Here is a 16,519-nt window from a genome sequence, read left to right as displayed (position 1 = left end):
GTCCATCGTTTTGTGCAGATTTGCTCAGTTTGAAACACGTGAATGCAAAAACTCTCACTAAAAACCCAAGACAATCATTTGAAATGTAACATATAGAAACATTTGCATGTAACAAAACCCAACTTTACTCTTTGCAGGCTGCCAGTGAGCTGCTAGGTGTTGAGAGGTTAAACAGCATTCAGTAAAAACTGACATGTGTGCAAAAACTTATCAGATTGATTTATATTCAGTGTCATTTTCTGACCTGTTTCCAACTGTCTGACTGACAGTAGATGGTTGAGACGTGTCGTCTGTTGGGAAACCTGCTCACTGTGCAGAGGAAAACCCCGCAGATTCCCTGATGTAGAATCTGCCCGGGCTCAGGCCAGTTTAACCATGTATGAATCCTGGCATGTGGTTTAGGTCCAACACTGGTTATAAACAATTTCACTTTATTAGAAAAGAAAAACATAGTTAATTTGTTTGTGTGTTGGAAGTGTAAAGGTGAGGTATGCCCGCCCTCGGCCCATCACAGGACTAACACACGTGTGAGCAGCGTGACCCTCACGTTATCCAGCACACGTGAGAAACTTGGGAAACAGTTCAGTCGTATAAAAATGAGATTGAACAATGTTGGACTGAGTTAATCGTACCCTGACATATTTAGCCGTTTCTTTTCCCTCGTCTCTTCTGGGTTCTTCATTTCCAGCCTGTCGATCTTGGGCTCCGCCTCTGTTTACCTGACCGAGTGATCGCGTTATTCCGCTCCGTTAGCACAAACTCTCCCTCCTCTCTCGCTCTGCTTTAATTAGGACGCACACATTGGCTCTCTCGCTCAATTGCTGTGACCTTTAACAGCCCACACTTTTTATTTTATTACTCAGCTCTTTTCGAGGTTGACTTGGCGAAAGAAAGATGAGGGGGATAAGTGTGAGGAAGAGGAGGTGGACGAAGACGGAGAGAAGCAGTTTGAGTTGAATATGATCAGCAGCTCGTGTTTTATTAGGAAAAATGTTTCATGCTAACCGCTCGGACACGCTGACGGGTGTCGTAGTTCGTCGTCTGTCCTTGAGTCTCATTGCTATGCTGTGGGAATCCAGATGATGTTAACGATGTAGCTGCGGTGATCAAAATGAGAACTTTTTATGTTCCTCACGTCAGGCTTCAATCTGCTCTTAGAAGTGTGTCTGTCGTATGGCTGAGGTTTGAAATTCTTCCTCAGCTTCCCTCGGTTTTTATTACCCGCTCTGATGCTGCTGTCACCTAACGAAGAGTAATTGTCATCGAAGGCGGCGCGAGCGTCTGTTTTGGAATTCATTCATTCCCTGATGGAGATCCTGTCACTCCTGGAGTTCTGACGAGCTGAAACTTTATGACCCTGCCTTTGGTCCACCCTGTAGCTTAAATACAGCTCCCCCCTGTGGGATCGGGCACCAGCGCGTTAGCAGGAAATCATCACATCTAAAAGTGGTGAGTTGGACCTGCTGCATATCACCTGCTTCATCACACTCCTCCAGCACCCTGCCACCAGCTGACAGCCTCTAATCACCACCTGGCCATTTTTAGAGAAGCTCCATAAGTTTGTCACACAGGTCGTCACACCTCCCACATCCAGCATGTTCCACTCAGGGTTCACGTCTCAGCCCCGACTGCCACCCCTCGGCTTCAGGTTTCACCTCATATTCAGTCTGAGACCTGTGTTAAATTAATAAGTGACTTTTACATGTAAGAAACCATCAGCTTTGACTTGATGACTTGCTTTCCTAACCCTTTCCCTAAAGATGGAGGCTTGGATGGAGCGCTGAGAGAGGCGGAGACGGGGAGGAGGGGGGGGTCGCATTTCATTTGAAATGAAGGAAGTGAGATTTAGTGCAGAGTGGAGGCTGACTGGGTAAAAGAAGATGATTAGACTAAAGTAGTGAGACAGCACTGACATACGTGGGAGAGTGGAAGTGATGTAACGAACAGAGATTAACCTCGACCCTGCTGTCCTCCGTGCCGTTATTATGTTCAACATAACAGGTGATATTAATAATCTGCAGCTATTTATACAGAAGGATAGAAAAAGCCTGATTATTGCTCAGTTTAATCTTCAACATCGTGCTGTAAAGCAAGTCCAGTGGTGTTAAGATGAGTCCGTTTATTTTACAAGTGTGTTAAAAACTCTAAATGTCAAAATCAGAACTCAGTTTGGTTTAAAAGCCAAAGAATGAAAATATTTTTTAAAGGATTTAAAAATGTTCATAAAGGGGACGTCCATCCCAACATTTAGGAGAAACTGCTGTGCAGTTTCACCTCTGTGGTGCATCAGCTCAGCTCTGTAGTGTAGAGGGAACAAAAGAAACACCTATAAAGTCTGAAATCATTGGAAACTGTCAGACGCCACCAGGGTGACATCTGGCCTTGCTTGTGTGTCCCAGCAGAGTTCGGTGCAGCTTCAAAAAAACTGAGCGACAGCAGACTGGCACCTGGATGAAGACCATTACAATAGTACTGGGAGAGCTGGGATGAATTCAAGGCATGCTGAATGAGAGCTTCCCCTCCATCAGTGCTTTAACGTCCACGAAAGTCATTTTTTAAACACTGTGTTGTCAGCGATCACTCGCAGGTTCTTTGCAAGCAACAGATCCTTAAAGAGTCAACAACAACAACAATCTTTATTTATAGAGCACATTTAAAAGCCTTGGGCATACCAAAGTGCTTTACATAAAACAATAAAAGGTTCAAACATTGATAACGGATAAATAAAAATAACGAGTTATGTTCATAGATAAAAGCTACCAATAAGAATGACTACAGCACATGGGTAATAGCAAGATAAAAGCTGTACCACCATAATAAAAACACCAATAGAAAGATAGGAGGGAATTAATACAAGAGGTCAATAGGTCACAGCAACCAACCAAACAAACAAACAAACCAGCAATTAAAAGGTGGAGAAGGCAAGTTTAAAGAGATATGTTTTAAGCTGTGATTTAAAAGAATGAATAGAATCAGATGCCCGGATGCCAATCGGGAGATTGTTCCACAGCACAGGTGCGACAAGAGCAAACGATCGATCACCTCTAGTCTTAAGTCGAGATCTGGGCTGAGCCAGCAGTAACTGTGACGATGACCTTAAAGCCCTGGCAGGAGCATAAGGGTTTAAAAGGTCCTTAAGGTAGCTGGGTGCAGTGTTGTTAGTAATTTTAAAAGTAAACAACAAAATTTTAAATTGAATACGATATTTGACAGGCAACCAGTGCAGATCGGCAAGGACAGGAGTAATGTGGGCAAACTTTTAGTTAGAATGCGAGCTGCAGCATTCTGAACTGTCTGTAATCTCTGTAAAAGGGAAGAGTGGAGACCACAATAAAGTGAATTACAATAGTCTAGCCTCGACGTTACAAAGGCGTGGATGAGCTTTTCGAGATCTTTATGCGGGATATAGCGCCTAGCCCTAGAGATAAGACGAAGCTGGTAAAAACTAGATCTGACAACAGCAGACACTTGTTTGTCAAGTGAAAAGGAGCTGTCAAATAAGACACCCAGATTCCTGACAGTATCAGAGAGAGAACAACTAAGAAAACCAAAGGCATCCCGGAGTTTGGCACGAAGGGCATTACTACCAAAAATCATAATCTCGGTTTTCTTCTCATTAAGGATAAGAGAATTCGACAACAACCACTTCTTGGCAGTCGAGTCGAGGTCAGAGCATCCGGAAATAACACAGCTGGTTTTCTGTTTGCTTAATTGAGAAAGAGCGATGTCATCCACACATCACAGTGCAGGCTCATTAGAAGGAAAAACATCATCTGCAAAAAGCTGCAGATGAGACGCGCTTCAGCTTCAAAGCGCTGGTATGGCATAGTTTCCACTGTCAGTAACAGCAGCAGGATCTGAGTTTATCTGTAGTGCAGTACAGTATTCCATTAAAAAATAAACTGTTGAAAACCTGAAGAGAAATGTGTTGTTTCTGCTGAGCTGTGGCTGGCAGCAGCACTGGTTCACATCAGGACGAGATCACAGGGCCTCTCCCAGGAAAAGCTTTGTGTTTCAGAATTCATTAACAAGATCTGAGGAAAGACACAAAGAGAGAGAGAGAGCTGGTCAGTGAGGAGGCTTTCTTTTCTTTCTTTTACCACCTATAAAAACTCCAAATTCAGCTTCAAGAAGAGACCAAAGCAGCTCGTTCCCAGAGAGTCGTGTTTGCTGTGATTCTGGGTGAGGCTGTGATGGCTGCAGGCCCAAAGTCAGCCAGGACTCAGCTGTTTCTCAGGCCACTGAACCACTGATTTACTGTTTGACCCCTGATGGGTTTGGATCTCTGTGAGTGCTGGTGAGCACAGAAATATCAAGTAGAAGGATAAATATTATGAGTATTAATGAGAAAGTGCCCCAAGACGATGGTATCACCAGTTATGAAAGCATGCTGGTCTGTAACAGAAGTCAGCAGTGCATTTTCTTGCCAACATTATTCAGTTGTCATGGTAACTGATGTATTTATATATATTTCTTTTTTTTTTTTACATTTACAATTAACTGTGGGAGGAAAATGCTGTTCTTGGAACAAATCCGTCCGTGGAACTGATCCTGATTTCTAACGAAATCCGATAGTAAAGTCTTGCAGTTGTATTTTCTTCACAGTGATCACAATAAAAACTTAAAATCTAAGTTTTTTAATGTGATTGGTCAAAATAAATAAATGGACACCTCCAAAGCTGAAAAAGAAGCTGAAGTACCAAAGGCTGCAGTTCCTCTAGTGGCCACAAGAGGCTGGCTCCATCAGCGAGTCCTCATAGACATTCAATGTTAAAATCTTTGCAGCAGAAATAAACTTGTTTGCCTGCTTCAAAAAAGATTTTGGTTTCTATTGATGCTTTCCAACATCATAACTACAGTAAGCTGCGTGAATTCTGTTACAGCTCAATGATTTGGAGACTGTTATGAGTTTAAAATTAGGGATGTGACTGCACTGCAGTGTGTTTTCACCCTCACCTCACCTTCTCAGCTGTCTTTGTCTTACTGTTTTAATGCATTTATACATGGAAATCAATTGTATGACTTAGAGCAAATCTCTTAATAAGTGGAAGATAATCAATGGTGGCATCAATTAGCAGATATGTGTGTCTTTGGCTTCCTAACCATGTCAGGCGCAGTGGCCCGTGGACATGGGATGGACTCAAGTGCAGATTCAAAACCGGAGGCCAGGGGTGAGGTGTAACGAAAAGAGATTTTATTTTACAATGCTCAGAGGCTAACAGAAAGTGCAGACTAGAATCAATGAACATAAACTAGATGTCTGAGGCGAGAGAAAAATACTGTGATGATAACTAGATGGCAGGGATAACTGGGTGCAGGTACTGGGCAGGGGAAACTGTGGCGGGCCAGGGCACTGAAACAGAGGACAGAGCAGTCAGGGGAATCCCACAGAGGGTTGCGAGTGAATCTAAGGATAGTACACTGAGCTGTCTTACAAGCTTGCAGGTGGGGGTTGCGTGGAGGGGGGAGGCAGGAGAGGTCCAGGTGGGTGCTGCATGCAATGCAGGGAGGCAGGCAGGAGAGAATGGCAGTTCCAAAACGGAGCGGGATTACCGGCGGCAGCAAACTGGTATCCAGGAGAGCTTGGTAGGTGGGTTTCAGAGGCTGACGAGAAAAACAGAGATACGGTTAATACACACGATTAGTCACCAAGGAACGGACGTGAGGCCGAGAACTGACTAAAGTTGGCAGATAATCTGGCGAAGACCAGTTGAGTGCGCCGGTCATAAATACTGCTGGTACGATTGCCATCAGGTGAGGAACAACAAAGACTCCACCCACTGGGGAGGAGCTGATGCTGTGGAAAACCACCCAGACCACGACAAACCAGGCTTGCTCATGTTAGCAGAAAGCTTATTTCCTCACCTTCTCGTGTAAATTTGGTCACTTTTGTCTTTAAAATCGTGGTGGAGGTGTGGCACAGCTGCAGGGGAGGGGTGGTGCGGTGAGCTCAAGGGCCAGCGCCAGCGAGGTTAGAGGGACAGGTGGACATGATCTAAGTAATGAGGGTTCCCCCTGTTTATAGTGAGGTCAGAGACCAGAGGCAGCTGGAAAGCTGGTGGACGCTTGTGCCGAACCTGGGAAACACTGTTTATGTGCAAAGTCATTAAAACAATAAAGCACAATGGGAAGTGTGTCGAGTCACGGTCCTTAAATCCTAACATGCAGCAGCCAGTTTACGCTCACCGCTGTAAAAGCCTCAGAAAGCAGAGCACAAGCCGTGGGTGGTGTGTGTGGCTACAGTCGCCTGTCATATAGTTTACAGGCTGAGCTGGGTTTTGCTGGTTGTGGAGCCTTCCAGGTTTGAGCCGTGCACATTCCAGTCCACAGATGTTTTTACTAGTTTGGGATGTAACAGGTACTGGAAAAATCTTTTTAATTAATTAACTTTTTTTAATATGTCACAGTTTGTAAGATTTGTTGTGTAACCAGGACAATGTGCATTTCCAAAGTGCCCAAACCGAGAAAAATGAGCTTTCAGTTGATTATTGAAGCTTATTTTTTCATATAATCAACAACAACAGCATTATCCACGATCAGAATCATTTATCCACATTTTATTATTTTTTGCTTGATATGCGTATTTTCTTAATTCAGAGTCAGTTTGCTGTTATATGTGGATGATTCGGTGTCAATGGTGATAAATGAACCCTTTGTTGTGTTGAGCTGTGATTAGTCTTTGTGCAGTCTGGGAGCAGATGGTCACTCGGCGCCTACGCGGTCGGTCTTTATAAGGTCGACGTCCTGTTTACATGGACAGCCATCTGACACATCCCAGAGCCAGATCACCTGCAGTCTCTGGCTTCATATCGGAAAATCATTCATACCAAACGATGCTGGAATATTTAAAGGAAATGGGTGTTTTAATTCTGCACCTGTGTACACTTTGAGTACAAAAGAAAACATAAACAGATAAAGTATTTAAATTCATCAGTGCATAATATCAGATGATAGTTCAGTAATACGTTTTAGGGAGTAAGTGATTGTTTTATTTTGAAAATAGTTCCAGCATTAAAACTTCAAATGTAAATATAATATATAACAGTCAACACCAAACTTAATCCTGTGACCTTCAGATCCCATTCCCAACTCTGAACATCACCTAAACACCACAAATAAACTATTTGTTTATGTTTTCACTGATTCATTCTGAACAGCTGCTTGATGGAGTTGATCAAAAATAGAGCAGAAAATTAAGAATAATATGCTTTTTTTTTTAAATTTCATACCTTTAATTAATTTTCTTTGTTTCCAGATATATTAATCTATGAGCTTAATTTCTTAATTACTTTCCAGTTTAGCATTGCAGTGAGCCAAAGCCTGTTTAACAGGTGTAGACGGATACACCCTGACAGGTCAAAGGTCTATTGAAGCACCAGATCTGAATATTTAAAGACATTAAGTTGTTTGACATTAAACACCAGGTGAGGCAGGAACACGTGGGCTCTCACTTCTGGTGTTGATTTATCAGAAATGACTTCTTGTTGTCCAGCTGTTCACTTCTGCAGCCACGCGGGCCTTATTTAAATGTTCCAGCAGAGTTTGGTGTTAGCCGCAGTCCACGCTTTGGGAATCAGTGATATATAACATTATTATATTTCCAATTCAACCATATGTTCAATTCCACCATCAGGCCGGGGTCTTTGCATGTTCTCCCCGTGTTTGCGTGGGTTCCCTCCGGGTACTCCGGCTTCCCTCCGGGTACTCCGGCTTCCTCCCACCGTCCAAAGACATGCAGCTTGTGGGGATAGGTTAATTGGATAATCCAAATTGCCACTAGGTGCGAATGGTTGTCTGTCACTGTGTGTTGGCCCTGCGACAGCCTGGCGACCTGTCCAGGGTGTACCCCGCCTCTCGCCCTATGACAGCTGGGATAGGCTCCAGCACCCCTGAAAAGGATAAGTGGAAGCGAATGGATGGATGGATATTTTTGCTATCGTGGATTTATATTGATTTTTTTCATGTATGACTTGAATGTCATAATTAATCAAGCGATTTACAAACTGGTGGTGTAGCTACTCTCAGATCTTTTGGTCTTTCCTGACCCTGCGTGGGTTTACTTTTGGTTTGCAGACAGAAAGCTGCACATCTGCTCAGCAGAAAAATAAAAAACTCAGCTGGAGATGAGATGTTGAGGTTGTTTGATCTTTTCAGCAGCAACACTGTTGGATCTTTATCTCAGGGCACCAAAGGCAAAGCTAAATGAAGCAATGAACTTGGACTTACACTCTTCAAATAACATTAAACATAAACGGTAATAATAATAATAACTTTAACATATATAGAAATTTTAAAATGAATATGTCAACGCTGTGCTTGTAGTTTATCAGTTACTGCAGGGACCAAGGCACCTGATTAATATTTGTCTGTTTGTAAGTGGTGAATGCCTTCCAGCATACGACACCTTCATCCCTGAACACACACACACCACAGTCACACAGTCACACAGTCACACAGCTCCGGTGCCTCTGTCTTTGTTTCTGGGCAGCACACACTGTACCAGAGCTGGCACCGTGGCTGGGATGAGGGGCATGGCGGTGATAAGATTCTGAGTAGCGGGCTAAATGTAGAAGCTAAAAATGATAAGAGGCACTCGATCAACATGAGTCAGAGAAGACATTCAGCCATCGCAGGAGGCTAGACGAGGCAGTGCAGACGCTCACAGGTTTTACTGAATATATAGAGAAACGAGAGGCGAACACGACATTACAGAAACTGAGTGTCGAAGAAGCTCAAAGTTTGACAGCAAAGAAGGTTTAAAGGACCTGGAGTGGAGGAGTGAAGTGCTGGAACAAAGTGACAAAGCTGAGTGATCACTACATCGGAGAAGGTTAATAAGAGGCAGTGAGTAAAACCTGAAAGACCGACATACGCAGAGGAAGCCAAGAGCACAGCATGGAAAATCAGCCACAGGTTGAAGGTGAGAGAAAAACGAGCGAGTGAGGTGAAGGTCTGAGGACGTAAAGTTGGAGATCTTTGGTGTCAAAATGAAAGTAACAGCACACAGTAACCTGCAGAATTAGGAGATGACTTATAATGTAATGTGACTGTAATCTTATTCTGAAAAGCCAAAGTTCAACCTGTTGTCCAGTGAGCACAAAAGACGACCTTGATCACAGGGTGAGGATGACTTTGAGGAAGCTGTTAGCACCAGATCAAGGGCGACTGTAACATGGAGGACTGTGACAGGAGGCTCGTCTTTGCTGGCCGCCTGTTATCAGCTGACATGGGAAGACTGACCCAACGCAGCTCTGATGTGTCTCCCTGGCTATAAAAGCAAACCCAGATCAGCTGCTCGTGTTTTTCTTCCACTCCACCTGGAATCAGACCAGTTGTGATGGTTGTATTTTGGCTAGTTTGTGTTTATTAAATTATCTTTTATTTAAATGAACATCTTGTGTGAACTCTCTGCCTGTCATCTACTTTGAGCCAGTTCATGATGAATAAAGTCCAATCAAATACTTTTGCTTTACTTACTTTCTAATCGTGGGGTACAGGCTACATTGACTGCTGAGTTATATCTAGTGTTATTATTTATTTCTGTCCCAGTGGTAACTATTACTGTTATTACAGTTTTATGTTACACAGAAGTTGTCGTGGTTTCAGGCTTTTCTGTTGTGTTTGAGTTTGGTTGTGATCGTCGTCGCAGTGCTTGAAGTTTTTGGATTATTATTAGTTTTGGATTCCTTTTGTTTTGAGGGTGATTTTAGTGATGTCAAGGTTTATTTTTGGACTTATTATTTAAGTCTTGGTTCCTCAGGGAGCAGGTGGATGAGAGAGAAGTGGAGGTACACACTGGAAATAAGGGGAATGAAAGTCAGTAGAAGCAAGACAGAATATGTGTGTGAATGAAAGGGAGGCTGGAGCTGAGGTATTGAAGAACAGAGTGCAGGCAGGGCTGAGTGGGTGGAGATGAGTAAAAGGGAAGGTTTACAAGGTGATGTGTGGTTTGGAGACAGTAGCATTGATAAACAGGCAGGAGGCTGAGCTGAAGATGTTAAGTGACCAGAATGGAAAAGATCAGAGACGAGTAGAAATGTCAGACGGACATCTCGGGTCGAACGGTTTGGAGACAACGTCCAAGGACAAAGCTGAGCTGTTTGGACATGTGTAGAGGAAGGATGTTTGGATGGAGCTTCCAGGCAGGAGTGAAAGAGGAGGAGCTCAGACGGAGGAGACTGATGGATGTACTGTTGGAAGGCGTGCAGGGTGGTGGACAGATCACTGTGGTGGCTCCTAAAGGGAGCAGCCAAAAGAAGAAGACGATGGAGTTGTTGAGATGTTTGACTTACTCTGATGTTTTACACTTTCACTTTCTGAATACTTGGTTTTTATTCAGTGTGAGTTACAAATTGAGTTTATTATTTCTGTCTGCCTTGTGTGTCACTTAGTGTCGTTCCCCACCTTTGGTATCATGTTTGTGTTTCTTTTGTCATTTTTTACCTTTTGTCCCTGTTGTGTGTTTACAAATAAATATAATTTCAAGTTTATTTCTTCTGGAGTTCAACATGAACTCTTTTTTCCCTCAGAGCTGGCCGAGGTGGAGAATGAGGAGGCTTCAGCTGCAGAGACAAAAAAGGTGGTGACAGTGGAGAAAAATGAAGAGGAGTCCACGGTAACATCAGCGACCACTGTGGGCACGGTTGCTTATACAACTGCTGAAGGTCTGCATGAAGAGGCTGAAAGTCATAATACAGCAGAGGAAGTGGAGGAGGAAGATGATGATGCAAAGGTGGAGGCAGGTGGAAAGGAAAAGGATGAAGATGAGGATACAAAAGCAAAGAGGTTGCTGGTGTCGTGGGAGTCAGAGGTGAGAACCTCGAAATTTGACTGATTTATAAACTCTATCAGAAACAACAAACTCATCAAACACAAAATGAGGAGATGAAACTTTTACAAACCTGGATTTGTGCTTTAATTATACTCAAAACAGAAGGAAATTCATCACAGCACAGAAACGTTTGGGAGAACACGAAGCCTGCTGCTCACACCAAAGAGGATCTTAAAATAGTTTCAAGGCTTTTCAGGAAAAAGGGCTAAATTCTGCTTCCCTGAGTTACATTTGTGCAGCTCTCATCTCATCAAACATAAAAGAGAGAAAATAAATAAAGTTTCCCACCATTTTCTATTGTTAGAAAGCCTCCATGATAAATCTGATCTCTTTACAAATCTTAATGGTCTTAACATCGGTCTAATTAGAACAAACATAATTGTTCTGCAGAGAGAAACAGCTTCTGGAGGCAGCAGGAGATCTCCATAAAAGTTGTGCTTATTTGGTTATTCTTTGACTGATTTCCCTGTTAACTACAGCAGCATGTTCCCAAACTACCAAACACTTTGAGAATCTTCCCGTTCTTTGATGAAGTCTGTAGAGCAGCAAATTTTGTTAAGAGGAGTCACACCCCCACACCTCTAAGCTCTGAGTGGGAGTCTTTCAGTTGACCTTGGCGCGGGCCTTTGTCTGGCACTGCAGGTTTTTATAAAGGCTTAGAGAGGATTAGTGAAACTACAAATGAAAATGTGCCATTATTAGCCTTGGATAGTGGGATTTTGGGGGGCTGAATACAGCCTGTTAAGAAAGTCAAAGGATTAACAGTGCATGAATTAGGGAAGTTTCCACTGGTTGACTCAAAGCTTTCTGTTGCTCTGGATCGTTAGTGAAGTCAGTCCATCAGTTTCTACTTCAGCCAGGAAGACTTTATTGCTCTTTTCATTGGACTTCCATTGCTGTTTTATACCCATGGAGTGGATGGTGGGGTTGCAAAGAGGCTTGCAGCAAAACATTAGCAATTAGAATTGTAGAGATCAGCTAATTTGGCATGATTGTGGCTGATCTTGACTCTTTGACCTGCATGAATAAACTCTATGCTCAACATGTTGTCTGCAGCCTGGTAACATGCAGAGGTGTCATGAAGGACACTAGACTTCTACCTAATGTTGCTCTCATTTGTGCTGTGAGGTTGCATGAGGACAGCTGACCCGTGTGTCTGACTCTGACCATTTTCCGTGCCATGTGACATCATAAAGTCACATCTGAAAAAGTGAAATAAAGCAAAGGCATGAAAGCCGAATGTCCTGAAACCACATGTTGTTTATAAGCGTTTCCATGTTATCATGTAGGTGTGTGAGAAGCAAATGAAATGTTGGATACTGTGTTTAATGGTCTTCACTCAGGCTTGTCTGCTTTTAAAATCTTTCCCAAACAATGGATGCAAAACTGATTTCATCTAAAAATAAAATCATCAAACCTGCATTTTTCCTGTTAGTTTTAGCATTAACCCTTTAAAGCCGGGCGGGCACGCTCCGACTATTTTTGAAACCCCTGTAGAACCAGAACCACATAAACTAGCGCAATAATGTTTTTTTGCATATGAAACCAGAGGAGTTGTACTTACATCTTATGCCTCCAGCTTGTCCTCAGTCACGGTTTCCTTCCACATAAAGCTTTGCAAACATTGCATAAAAAGCACTTGCAGGAACAAAAACATAATATTCCAGAAACACGCTTTGCCGATCCGATCAGCTGTTTGTAACACTTCCTACCGCATGTCCGCCATTACCTGTCCGAAACCGGAAGTGACATCATTTTCGCGGAAAATGACGTTTTTTTTACTTATAGGCCTTAAAAGCCTATACTGGTGTTTTTATAAGTCATGTTTGACTTCATGCTTTTCTGAATAGTTTCTGGGATGCTTAGAACTCAGATTGCACTGCTTTAAATAGTTTATTTTGATGCACCTGCTGGTTTCTTTGCAAATTTGCATTATAGGATTTATTTTCATTTATTCTGCAGTATATAAAATTGGTGTATGTCAAAAATAAAACTATGAAGACACTCAAAATAAATTTCCTGTTGTTGGAAACTATTTTTTGCAACTTTTTTTGTATTTAAGGTTTTGAGGGATAAGCCTCTTAAATTTCTCTAAGTAGAAATGTATGTAAAAAAAACCCACAAAAACGATTTCCAATTTTTTTTTGTAGTTTGTTGCACTTTTTTGCATTTATGTAGATACTATGGACTTAATGCAGACATATTATTAAAATATGGGCTATAACAGTTGTATTGATGTATAGCAACTTGAAATGCTCCCAAAAATGGCACTACAGCATGTAAAAATATAAAGTAAGCTCTGGCGGACTTGGTTCTATGGTAGGTCTTAAAGGCTTAATGGCCACTCATGTAAATGCTGGAATTTTCCTACATCCAAGGATAATAATGTTTTTTCCTGGTTTCTGTCTATATAATGTCAGAATTATTCTTATATATCGTCTCGTGTTTTTCAGGCCTCGTCTGACGGGAAGCCTCCGCTGCCAGACCCGGCGTTTAACAGGAGGTGCAGCCTGCTCGCCAGTGACGTGAGTTCATTCAGTGTCACCTCTTTATTTTAATGTCACCGTTCATGCTTATTGTCTACAGTTGTGTGTACAACTCTGTGATGCTGCACTTAGTGTAAGCACTGTAAGTTAGTTTGAGCAGCATGCACAAACACACGTGTGCGCTAACACGCTAACGGCGTGCAGCAGCTATAATGTCGTCATTTTCTCCTTCTTAGGCAGCTGGAGAGGATTTTATGAACTTATAAACTGCCTGGTGGTTTGATCTGTAATTCATAATTACAATAGTAGATCTATATTTTAAAATGTACAAATCAGAAGTAAGTAAACCTTTCAAACTAATGTTTTGGAATAGAAAGCACAATGTTTGCATTAAAATATAGTTCAAGGGTCAGGTTTTTTTTCAAGTTTCAAATACTTGCTTTAGAAATAAAATCAGCAGAACATAAAGATGCTCAAATACATTACACGAACAATAAAACTGTACTTGAGTAAATGTACCAGGTGACGTTCCACCGTTGATCCGATCGATGCTCCTGTCCAGTGACATTGAGAAGTGTACGAATCAACAGGATCTTTCCTTGAAATACTTTGTTGCCCACATGAACTCTTTGTATTACCAACAGCACAACTGAGCCTCATCTTTAAAAAAGAAAAACCCTGTTTATTCGTTTTTTTTAAATATCTTTGGAGGCCATTGCTATTGCTCTGTTTTTGCTTTTTGCAGAAAGAATCATGCACTAGTTGCCAAAATATTCAAATCTAATTCAACATCATTCTGCTAATTTCAACAGAACTAATGAGGTTCACTGCAGTGAGGGAGCTCCTGAATGTTCCAGTTTTCAGCCCTCTGAAATCATTGATTCAGTTCTGAGAGAGGATCATGTGAATATCTGTGAAATGTTTCATGGCTGTCAATGTGACAGTTGGGAACATAATGACACAAAGTGTTGTCATCATGTTCCCATCTCTCTAAGCAGACTGCTTAGAAATGCAGACAATGATTATCATGTGATTTAAGATTAAATGCCTCTGCAATTGTAAATGTTCCCGTCACAGAAAAGCAAAAGTGGAAACTTCTGCTCGTATATGCACCACCCACAGCAGAGGCCTGACAGGCTACACCAGCAGAATAGCCATTGGGGTCCCAGTTGGCTCTGCTGATGTCATGCTGCTAGCTCGGCTAAATTCTCGGGCTGAAATGTCATCACGGTGAAGTCCGACGTGGTGCGTAACACCTGCTGCTGTTTGCATCGCCTGATTTGTAACTCATGAATAAAATGTGAACTTCTCGAGGCGTAAGACAGAAATGTGTCATCCTCTCTTCCAGCACGAAGAGCGTTGCCATTGGTAACCAAAGTGCAGCGCTGCCCTTTATTCAACACGCAGAGAAAATATACTCAAAGGAGAAAAAATGCTTTCTGACTTCTAAAACAGCCTTTTGGAGTAAAACGCTGAATGAGGCTGAATGTTGCTGTTGGATGTGGGAGGGCGAGATATTGATTCCCTGGTGTGAGACAAACTTGGCAGCTTGGCTGTTAGCAACAGCAGAATGAGTCATCAGCTACAGTGGAAGCAACTCAACCCACCTGATGAAATCATTTTCACTTTTATTCCTCCAGCCGCTCTCTACATGGGAGAAAACCTGCCCTCAAACATCCTTTTAAGAGGTGTAACACACACTAATGACTTTGCCATCCTTCGGCAGAATCTTAATGAATTTGCACAACAGATGGTGGAAAAAATCAGATTTTTTTTCTTTGGTTGATTCTATAACTTGAAGGAAGACAGCTACATTTATCAGACCATATCTAAAATATAGATGTAGCTACCGCTGCTAGGTCCAACCACTCGCACTGAGCCCTAAGAATAGAAGAAGTTTCTCTGCAGATGTTATGAAAGGTTAAATGTGCCCAAGAAAGCACAAAATGTTCTGCTTTACAGTTTAATACTGACGTTTATGGCTAATGGACTAGAACTAATAATGCTTTTCTACTCTTCAACTTCTACATCTAAACACTTTTAAACTAACAATCACACTTTTGTACTTCAGTGAACACATCAGGGGCAAAACTAGAGGAGGCGGGGCTCAAACCATTAACCTTCCAGTTGGTAGATAGCCTGCTGTACCCCCTGAGCCACAGCCATCCCATATGGAGACTGGCTCACTTTTATAGCAAGCCTCAGGTAGCCAATGGGGCTTTGGTTAACCTCGGTAACCAAGGACGTGTCTGAGAAGCTTAACATGGTGTAGGAGTGTATTGTAACCCCAACTCTAACTAAGTAATGGCTAAACCTGATCGAACAACAGCAAAAGGACGAGTTTTAAAAACCATAAAATGAGGTGTAAATAAACTGAAACAGGATTAATGGTCCCCCTTCCCTCGGGACAGTGGCTGTGGAAGTTTTGTAAGAACAGTGTACAAACAGGAGTCTGCTGACTGCACTGTGCTCACCTTTATTTCCTTTAAACTCAACTTTCATCCTTTTCTATTTTTAATAATAAATAATGAAGAAAATTGTTGGAGGCTGAACTATGTTTGTCTTGTTTGAGAGCCGCTTTATTAAAAATATGGTGAGAATAGGTGTCTGACCAAGCGTTGGTTTGTGTCGAGGTGTTGAGAACGTGTTGTTCTGCTTATTTGTGTTGAGTCTGAAGTCGGCCTCGCGTGTTCCTGGTTAGAAGCCATCGAAGCTGTATTTAGTACTTTAAGCACCTGTCGCTTTTTGCCCACACTGACTTCCTGTCACAGATTGGCTGTGACAGATTGTCGTCTGTGGATTAATTCCATTTTTCTCCAGAGTCTCTACAGAAAATCTGCCAGGCTGTTATTGGACCGAACATCCAATCAGATTCAGACAAACACCAAACTGCACATTGTGAAAATATATGGTGAACTATTTGCAGGTCACTTCATTAGCAAAGCACCAGAATACAGAGAGTTTGCATAGTTTTAATCAGTCTGGGATCATGAAGTTAATAAAAGCAGCTTGTTTTGTTGAACAGAGAATAAAACTGAGAATAATCCAGAAATTAAGAGACATCCAGAGTAACTGTAGATATAAGTTTCATTGTTTAACCATTAAATAATGAAACTTATACGTATATGTATACAACAATGGTGAAAGCCCACAAAATTCCCCAAACGTACAACCAATTAATCAGCTTTCTGGAGAGCCCACG

The 16,519-nt window shown here is 42.0% G+C and overlaps 2 protein-coding genes across 4 annotated transcripts in view; both read left to right on the top strand.

Annotated features, from left to right (window-relative positions):
* Positions 1–10,592, top strand: part of LOC146702270 (LIM zinc-binding domain-containing Nebulette-like) — a 53,381-nt gene extending 42,789 nt beyond the window's left edge. Inside the window, exon 5 of the mRNA XM_085468739.1 lies at positions 10,530–10,592. The gene's annotated coding sequence lies outside the window, so the exon portion shown is untranslated. The remainder of the gene's footprint in view (positions 1–10,529) is intronic.
* The window catches only part of LOC146702268 (uncharacterized), a 76,181-nt gene continuing 70,192 nt past the window's right edge, over positions 10,531–16,519 (top strand). For 2 of the 3 annotated variants that reach the window (XM_085468736.1, XM_085468735.1), the window contains exon 1: positions 13,301–13,356. The gene's annotated coding sequence lies outside the window, so the exon portion shown is untranslated. Of the gene's footprint in view, positions 10,811–13,284; positions 13,357–16,519 lie in introns of those variants that run through there. The other variant, XM_085468738.1, reaches the window with a different exon arrangement.

This window comes from Copadichromis virginalis, linkage group LG9 (genome assembly GCF_057382275.1).
Source record: "Copadichromis virginalis isolate Kocher_CV1m ecotype Utaka linkage group LG9, C_Virginalis_male_GT1.1, whole genome shotgun sequence".
Classification (NCBI taxonomy): domain Eukaryota; kingdom Metazoa; phylum Chordata; class Actinopteri; order Cichliformes; family Cichlidae; genus Copadichromis; species Copadichromis virginalis.
Note: the sequence above shows the minus strand (reverse complement) of the source record. Positions and strands in the feature narration are given on the sequence as shown.